General features: G+C 40.1%; 1 pseudogene; it reads left to right on the plus strand.

Moving 5' to 3' along the window:
* Nucleotides 1-2323: 2323 nt before the first annotated feature.
* LOC122013441 lies at nt 2324-6313 on the plus strand (annotated as a pseudogene).
* The last annotated feature ends 2336 nt before the right edge of the window (nt 6314-8649 follow it).

The raw sequence follows: 8649 nt of genomic DNA on the forward strand, positions 1-8649 counted from the left end.
TTGACTACCCAACACCATACCCAAACCCTTAGATCCAACATTGAATCTTTTTAGGGTTTTCTCTAATTTATCAAGTTTTGCCTTCAAAACTTGATTTTCCCTTTCTAGGTTCCTAAACCTAGAGTAAACATGTCCACCATGGACATTTCTAAACCTACTCATTTTTCTAGGCATATGTCTCCTCTTCCTGGGATTAATGCCTTGAGTCTCCTTAGGTCTACCATTTCTAGAGTTATCATGAATTGGTCTCCTAGGGTTTTGATCTACCTTTACCCTATTTCTATTATGATATCTAAATCCGAAGTTATGCATGGGTAAATAATAATAATTATTTCTAGCATGCATGGAGGAATTTAAATTTGACTTCAAATTTAAATTAGGGTTTACCTTACCCTTTACCTTTGGAGCTCCCTCTTGACATGAGCCTCCATTCTTCCTCCACTTCTTCTCCTCTTTTTTCAAATGCGCCAATTTCTTGATTTCTTTCTTCTTTAGGCATTTGGTGTGGTAATGACCCCGCTCACCACACGTGAAGCACACTATGTGCCATTTCTTCTCCTTATTCTTCTTGGCACCATCATTCCTACAACCCACATTAGTATATAAAATAACTTGATTGGGTTTAGGATTTACCTTCTTCTTACCCATAGGACATCTACTCTTGTAGTGCCCCTTCTCATTGCACCCGAAGCATATTATGTGGTCCTTTGACTTTACTTCGGTGGAGGTGCTTGCTAGGTTGACCACTTCCAAGACCTCTTCTTCATATGTCTTGGACTCTTCTTCAACCCTTGATGATGTAGATGCTACCTTATCTTCCTCCTCTACACTTGTGGATGACCTTTTTTCATCCTTCTCCTCCTCAGAAGTTGAACACTCCTCACCTTCCGGTTGCTCCTTCTCTACTTGAGCTACTAAGCCCATCTCCTTGGGCTCTACCTCTTCATGTGTAGGCAAAAATTCTTCTCCTAGAACTTTCTTTACCTTGCTCCACAACTCGTGGGCATTCTTGTATTCACCTACACGACTTATCACGTTAGAAGGCAAAATTTCAATCAATATTGATATTACCTTTGAATTGGCCTCCGATCGTGTGGTTTGCTCCTCCGTCTAATGTCGTGGTCGGAGCTTCTTTCATTTCTTGTCCTTGGGGACTTCGAATGGTTCCTCGACGACCATCATCGTGTCCCAATCCATGTCGAAGAAGTTCTTCATCTTCACCATCTAAAAGGTGATGTCTCATAAGCTTTCTCCTTCGAACTTCGACGGTTCTATGCCATCTTCTTAGCTTCATCGGCGGTTAGTACGATAGAGAGCGGCCTTGCTCTGATACCACTTGTAAGGGATCGGTGGCCGGCTTGAAGGGGGGTTGGATAAATGGCGCCCCCAAATACTTGCTTCTTCTTACACTTGTTAGCTTGCGCAACAAAATATAAACAAAACAAACAAGCTAAACACTAAAGGAAATACAAAGACTAAGAAAGAATAAGTAAACTGCTAACACGTCGATGTAACGTGGTGCGGAGTTAGCTTGCTCCTACTCCACAGCTGTCCGTAAGATGGACGATCCCTCAATCCGTCGGTGGATTAGTCTACGACAAACTTCAGCTAACTCAAACCTCTTTATGGGTGGAGAAAACTTCACCATGAACTCACCAAGAAGAAGTCCCCATTGAGAGAAGAATATCGGAGCTTCTTTGATATACATTGTGGTGAGTTTCCTTTAGTTGACTCCCTCTCCTTTCTTTCCTTTCGTTTTGTGAACCTAGTATTCTTTTTAGTTAGGACAAACATTTATCAGCTTGGTGGATTTGATTATGATCAAAAAAATATATTTTGCTGTAGCACACATGTTCTTGTCTTCGTTTTTCTTGATTTTGTTTGGGAGCTAAGTATTTGAGTGAACAGTAGTGAACTAACTTTTAGAAATTCTATTTTTGAAAATAAACTTCAATCATTGAGCAAAACTAAACACTAATTGTTTTTATTTGAAATCATATTTTCTCTATAATTAATATTAGTCGATGTAATTGTAAAATAGTATGTTGGAAGTTTTTATATTAGCAGATATTTATATAATGTATACTTTTACATTAATTTTTAAATTTATTCTTTAAGATAATTAATTTGAAATGAATAACTAAAAATATTCTAAAATTTGTAAATTTATTTAGTTTCAAGTGTAATCTTACCCGTCATTTTATAGTGATATCGGTGTCGCTTATTGGGCCCATTTTGTTTGGCCCATATAACTTGATTTAAGGCCCATGTAAGTCTATAAATGACAGTCACCGAGCTTTCTCATTCCATAGCTCAGAAGACTACGGCAGCGATGACGTCACTCAACGGCGGTACCGCCTTCCACTCTCTCCATGTCTCCCGCTTCGCTACTCTCCTCTTCCGCGCCCACGCGCTTCTCTACTCCTTTGCCCTCTTCGCCCATCTCCTCCACCACTTCCTCTATCCCTCCTCCGTCCTCCTCCTGGCAGCCGACCTCGTCCTATCCTTCCTATGGGCCTCCGCCGTTCCCTTCCGGTGGTGCCCCGTCCGCCGGAAAGAGTTCCCCGACAGCCTTCTCCGGGAGGTCGGTCGCGACGACCTCCCAGCCATCGACGTATTCGTTTGCACGGCCGACCCCCGCCGAGAGCCTTCGACTACCCGACAGACAGGCTGTCGGTATACCTGTCAGACGACGGTGGCTCCGCTGTGACGCTCTTCGCGTTCATGGAGGCGGCGCGGTTCGCGCGCTACTGGCTGCCCTTCTGCAAGGAGAACGCAGTCGTCAAAAGATCGCCGGAGGTGTACTTTGAAGAAGAAAGCAGCGACAAGGCAGGCTCTAAAAATCTTAAGGTACGTGCGCGCTCTGTTAATTATTATTTTTTGACATATTTGTTAATTATTAGAGCTGCATAAATACGGACTGCTTATTCAATCATTAGATCCATAATTTATTTAGTCCACGTATTACAAAATCTCATAAATTTTCTCATCTGAGAATAGTTGTATGAATCTTATATTAAACTAGCATATAAGCTCTAGGAATTGGCTGAGTTTCATTATGGGTTGATTGGGTCAGACCGCAGATGAAGAGACTAACTGCCACCTTTGCACAAACCGCTTAATAGTTTATATTTATTTGACTAAATACTGACAGTCCCATACCCGCTGACCGATCGGCACGTGTTTGACTTTGACGTCAATGATCATAAACTTGTTATTTAATTTATACGGCTGCCGATGGCGGTACGTCATTGCATCATGAATTCCATTCGGTGGTCTCAGCCGATGCACTAAAGTCTAAAATAACAAGAATGTTACTATCGCATCACTGTTTAATTATGTCGTCAGAGGATGTATCTATGTGGTGTGGATTGCCAGGCTACCACACCACAAAACACGAAAAGTATTACTCGTCCAACATTGAAAGATGAACGCAAGTATCAAGCCAGCCTGGGAGAGTGACATGAATGCCGATAGGGAAATTGGTTTTTGTCCTCGCTATTATAAAGATGGGAGTAGTTTGTTATGACTTTAGACCGTTACAAGTTATGAAAGCGGAATATCGTATAAACAATGTAACTATCAGTATTGGACGAAGCCTTCCCCGCACAGGCCAAGAAGACATGTCTTATCGAGTGACTAAACTTGGAAAGAGATTATAATTTTCTTTATCAATTCCTAGCTTGTTATTTATGTGGAGTGAAATAATAAAGATCTCGAATCATTAAAAAAAAAAAATTATATATGTACACAAACGCAATTTTAACGGAAACCAATATGTATCATGTATTCATGTTTTATATGAATATCATGAATTGATATTTATGTATAATATATATTTCTTTTACTTAATATTTGTATATCCATTTATCTAGTTTCTAACAAATTGGTATCACACCAAGAGGGTAGGCCCATAACAACCTCAAGAGATGATCAATAAATTGCAATTGTTTTTTTTTAAAAAAATTTCCTTGTCTCATAAAAAGAGAATTATGAGAAAATGATGTTTAAGGATGAAAGTCTGACATAAATTTAACGAGTTACACATGTTACCATGAGTGAGTTTTGTTTTTAAATATAAATTTGATTATGACAAAATTGTCGCTGCAAATTATCATATCAGTCGGCATGTTTATCTGTTAATTTTTGCATAAGTACAAAGGGTGTTTCATACCCATTAAGGCGCCCTTTCATGTTCTTGTCTTGACAAACTGTAGATTTTGAGCATTTATTTTTGAGAATAAATGCAGAAAATGTATGAGAACATGAAAGACAGGATAGGGAGGGCAACGGAGAGAAATTACATATCCAAAGACTTGGTGTCAGACGAGGAGGAACTTGAAATTTTCAAAAGGTGGAAGGGGTTCTCCCGCAATAACCACCCCACCATCATCAAGGTTTTCTTTGTCTCAGTGAACATCAACAAATTAAGATTCAACGAATCTCTGTTTGTTAGCACCTGAAGATGCTGTTCTTGAACAGGTGTTGCTTGAAAACGGCAAAGACATAGATATCGCCGGCAACTCACTGCCCAATCTCATCTACGTCTCCAGAGAGAAAAGCCCAGCTTCCCATCACCATTATAAAGCAGGGGCTCTCAATGTCCTGGTAATTAACAAAATTTCTTGTTCTTGAATTTGATTTCCATTGTTGTTGTTGTTGTTGTCAGTCATTCTACGTTTGATTTTTTCACTAGACGCGGGTGTCCGGCGCCCTCAGAAATGCGCCGATCGTCCTCACCTTGGATTGCGATACCTTCTCCGACGATCCTCGCGCACCGCTCCGCGCGCTCTGCTACTTCCTCGATCCCTCCCTCGCTGCCGATCTAGCCTTTGTGCAGTTCCCGCAACGCTATCAGGGGATCAACGAGGACGACATCTATGCCTCCCGGTACATGCGCTTGTTCCGATTCAACCCCAGGGGGATGGACGGGCTTCGCGGCCCAAGCTACGTCGGCACCGGCTGCTTCTTCGCTCGAGCGTCGTTGCACGGCGACACAAAGGCGGCGTTGCCGATATCGCGTTCGGATGCTGGCCGGTTTTCTGCGTCGGAAGACGTTCTGAAGAAGGCTCACGGTCTGGCGAAGAGCAACTTTGAAGACGCCACCAGCTGGGGTTCCACGGTAAAATTCAAGATTTTTAAGTTTTTATGTATATTCAATTTATATATATTACTTTTCCGTAGATTGGTTTCCGGTACGGATCACTGGTGGAGGACTTCAACACGGGGTATCGTCTCCACTGCGAGGGCTGGAGGTCAGTCCTCTGCGATCCTGAGAGAGCGGCGTTCGTCGGAGACGTGCCCCGGAACTTAAACGATGTGATCAGCCAAATGAAGCGTTGGATCGTGGGGCTGTACGAGGTGGCATTCTCGAGACACACTCCTCTGTCTTATGGCATCAGGAACGCTTCCTTCCCAATGGGATTGTGCTACGCTCATTACGCCTTTTGGGGCGCTTGGTGCGTTCCGTTGATGATCTATGGTCTTCTTCCGCAGTTGGCTCTCATACAACGCGTACCTTTGTTTCCTAAGGTGAATTAATTGATATATTGGTTGATTATGTTCGACGGTATGTTTTACTGAATTTGATCTGTCGTCGTCCCTGCAGGTATCTGACCCGTGGTTCTTCGTCTACGCCTACCTTTTCTTGGCCGCCTACCTCTACGACCTCCTTGACTTCCTCGTTAACGGCGTCCCCTTTCGCCGGTGGTGGAACGACCAGCGCATCTGGCTCTTCCGCGGCCCCACCGCGTACCTCTTTGGCACACTCGAGTTCCTGCTGAACTCGCTGTCCGTATCCGCCCCGGGGTTCAACCTCACCTCCAAGGTCACCGAGGAGGAGCAGGCCGATCGGTACGCCAGAGGAGACTTCGATTTCGCGGCGCGCTCGCCGTTCTTCGGGGCGCTCGCCGCGGTGGCGGTCGTGAACTTGAGCGCGGTCGCGGTGGGGATCAAGAGGGTGGCGACGGGGGAGGTGGAAATCGGGGAGTTCTCGATGCAGTTGGCGCTGTGTGGGTTTGTGGCGGGGAATTGCTGGCCGATTTATGGGGCGATGTTTTGGAGGAGAGACGGGGGGAGGATGCCGGTGAGGGTGACGGCGGCGGCAGCGGTGGCGGCGGTGATGCTCCACATGATCGCGCATCTCGTCTCTGCTTTCCGTGGCTGAACTTGAATTATACAATTTGGGAAGAGCACGATCGCTTATGCACTTGGATCATGATCAATTTCTCCGTAATATGTGTGAGATTTTACTATAATAATTTAAACACAAATAATTCAATTTTTATGGTCTGATTAATACTAGGGATGACGGACAACTTAACGATAACCTCATTTATTTCTTAAACTCAGCCAATATAATTTGATCTATGTGAGATTTTTTGAAATTTACAAATAATTCCATCTTAGAACGGAAGAACTATTATATCATAAACTATTTCCATATGTTTAGAACTAATAGCAACAATTCAAACTAAATGGGATAAGTAAGTTGTCCTTATGCCATTAGTTCCAGAAACCATTTGGCGTTCTTACATTCGGGTTGGTTCAAGTCTACTGCTTACTTTAACTGTAAAAAATTATTCTGGAAGACCCTTATTTTTAAATTAATCTCAAAAAATTACTCTTAAAAAAAATCTATAGGACTTACAAAATTAATAAGTTTGATCTATCTATCCATCTATCTATCTATCTTTTGGCATTCAATTATATAATTAAAATTTATTTTGATTATAATTTTATTAATTTTTAAATGTATTTTATATATTTTTTAAAAAACATATTATGTCTACCTATATAAATTATTATTTTTAGCAACAAATTAAAAAAACACCTCTTATTATTATTATAATTAAAAGAGCATCCCTTAAATATCTAATATTTTAAAAATATTTTTAATCTAATTTTATTATAAGAATAATTTTAATTAAAACTACTTCAACATACTAAAAATTATTAAATAATTATATTTAAAATTATATATATATATATATATATATATATATATATATATATATATATATATATATATATTAAAATTACTTAAATATTAATTAAAATTATTTTAAAATTTTATTAAAATTGATCAAATATTATTAGAGCCGATGATCAAATTTACTTGATTAATTTTAGTAAAAATTATTTTAACTAATTGACGGTATAATAATTTTATAGTTAAAGTCGCTCAAACCTAATTAAAATTTTTAATATATATATCTTTTAAATGGAGGGCGAGGGTATTTAATTTTTTTTCAACAATTTACTGGGCAGGGTTTCTTATTACCCAATTAGCCTACCTAAGTTTCATATTTATCCAAATGCATAGCACAATCTTATTATACCCTTCACTTTCATGCAGAGACGGATTTATGCCAGTGTTGGACTGGACTGGGCTGTAGCCCAACCTAAACGTATGATTTTTGACAAAATAACACATGCTGTTCTCATCAAGGGTCCTGTAGAAAACTTTAAACGACCCCTCATTTTCTTACACGGTAGCTGTTTTGATTAAATAACATAGACAAATTTAAGTTAAGGAATAAATTATTCAGAAAAATTATAAAATCATTTTTTTTTCTTCGTTGAAACATTCTAATTATTTTTTTTCAACCCTGAATATCCTTTTAAATCCGTCCTTGAAAAAAATAATTATATACTAATTTTATTTCATGAATAAAAAACACAAATGAGATGTATGAAGAACAATGACCTTCTTAATTAATTAATTAATTAATTAATTATGTTCACCGTCCTTCGAGAGTACTCCTATTGATATCGTCTCCCTCTTCCAACTCGCTTACTCATTCCCATGTCATTTCCCTATTGTCACTCATGACTATGGTTGCTCTCTCCATGGCCGGGCACTCGCCCCTCGAGGCATAGTCATCAATAGAGCCGCACTTGATCGTGGCTGTCATGACCAGATCGACGCATCCTCTACACGCGATGTACCCTTAAGTCGGCGTCAAAGACGAGCAACTGTGGATTGAGGTTGTTGGCGCTACTCGAAATTCCATTTGTTTCCTCTGTACAAAAATTTGTACAAGCACAGAATTTTTCCTAGCAACCCATGTGCTTTTCAGAAGTTAAACTTGGATTGCAAAATAAACTTAACATTATTAATCCAAGTTCAACCCATGTGTTCATAAGAAGTTAAACCATATTACAGAAGTTAATTAAATATCTATTTCAAGGATTGACTTCCAGGTCGTTGGCGAGGCACTCGGCCTTTTTGGATATGGGGTCATCCACCACTTCCTAGTCAAAGCTTATCAAAGAAATTGAATATTTAAACTCCTTACAGTAAACCCTAGGTTAAACTACAGAGACCTCAATCAAAGCACAAGATCGCTAGCCTCTTGTGTTACTACTTCAGGATCCATATAAAGGAAAAATAAACTAGTACACAGTGGAAACAATTAATTAGTTATACCTTTCTTTGTAGCTTAAAGACCTCTTGATCTTCTTCTGTATTCCTCTCCTCCTCTTGTACATCGTGTGGGCGACGATCTTCCAAGACAACACCATCCAAACCACTTCTTTGCCTCCAAGACTTTCGACCACCAAGGGATGCTAGAATAGGGAGCCTCATTCTCTTCTTCTTCTCCTCCAAGTAACTGGCCACAAGAAGATGGAGCCTCTTGATGCCGC

Source organism: Zingiber officinale, chromosome 8B (genome assembly GCF_018446385.1).
Source record: "Zingiber officinale cultivar Zhangliang chromosome 8B, Zo_v1.1, whole genome shotgun sequence".
NCBI classification, from domain to species: Eukaryota; Viridiplantae; Streptophyta; class Magnoliopsida; order Zingiberales; family Zingiberaceae; genus Zingiber; species Zingiber officinale.